Genomic DNA, 1,028 nt, shown 5'->3' on the forward strand with positions numbered 1-1,028 from the left:
CGTGGGACGGACGGCGCCCGCGGACGCCGGCTCTGCGGCTCCGGCTTCGGCCGGCCCAGGCCCTCGGGAGCCGGCGGAGCTCCGGCCCAGCGCGGCGCACAGACGAGCCGCGCCCAGTTCCACCCCACGCGGCGAGGCCGCGCTGCGCAAGGTGCGTGCGACCCCCGAGGGGCAGGATGCCGGCTCTTGGCAGCCCCCGTGCAGCAGGTCCGGGCCTGGAACCCCAGCCTCCCCTGAGGAAGGAGGCTGCCAAGGCCAACGCTGGGCGACCTTCGCAGCCAGATCCGGGCCCTCTGCGGCGGCGGAAACGCTGCGGGCAGATAAGCAGGTCCAGCTCCGGCTTCCCACCGCTGGAACAAAGGGTTCTTTCCTGGCCGTGCCTGGCCGGACTCGCCGAGGGCCCAGCAGCAGGCGGGAAACGGGTTTCCTCCGCTGCAGACTCAAAACAGCCTGGGCTAATTAATGGTCGGCTTGGGCGTGGGAAGCGTTCCTGGATCCTCTCCAGCAGGGCCCAGAGTGTTCCGCACGGTGCGGGACCCGGTGACCCCAGAGGGAGGACATGCTGTTAAGCACATGGTAGGCACACTTTCCGATGGGACAAACACTAGGCCTCCCCCACCTCCCTCAGCGTGACCAAGTTTAAGCGGCCGAGGAATCGTGTAAGGGTAACTTTCATTTGCAGGAAGTGCATGGGTAAGAAACAGCCTCCTTAGTGCTAACAGGCAAACAGAAAGCAACAAAGCCTCGTGAACTGAGGGTGGGACTGAGCCCGCCTCACTGTTGGGTCAGTGTATTAGGCCTGGAAGGGAACAGCTCAGCAGGACAGGCCCCGCCTGTGTCACGTTCCCCGTTACAGAGCAGGGCTTTCAGCCCCGCACAGGCAAGAGAAGATTCCAGCCCATGGGACCCTTGGGTCCCGCACCCTGCTGACCCTGGAGCCCGGAGCTGCACTCTTCTTAGGAGGGAGATCTCTCTCTCTCTCTCTCTCTCTCTCTCTCTCTCTCTCTCTCTCTCTCTCACACACACTT

At 64.4% G+C, this 1,028-nt stretch overlaps 1 protein-coding gene across 1 annotated transcript in view; it reads right to left on the minus strand.

The window, feature by feature from the left end:
* Nucleotides 1-425, minus strand: part of LOC101583759 (cytochrome b561) — a 9,112-nt gene extending 8,687 nt beyond the window's left edge. The window contains exon 1 of the mRNA XM_023714047.1: nucleotides 271-425. The gene's annotated coding sequence lies outside the window, so the exon portion shown is untranslated. The remainder of the gene's footprint in view (nucleotides 1-270) is intronic.
* Nucleotides 426-1,028: the final 603 nt, after the last annotated feature.

The sequence above is a fragment of the Octodon degus genome, unplaced genomic scaffold (genome assembly GCF_000260255.1).
Source record: "Octodon degus isolate 3935 unplaced genomic scaffold, OctDeg1.0 scaffold00033, whole genome shotgun sequence".
NCBI classification, from domain to species: Eukaryota; Metazoa; Chordata; class Mammalia; order Rodentia; family Octodontidae; genus Octodon; species Octodon degus.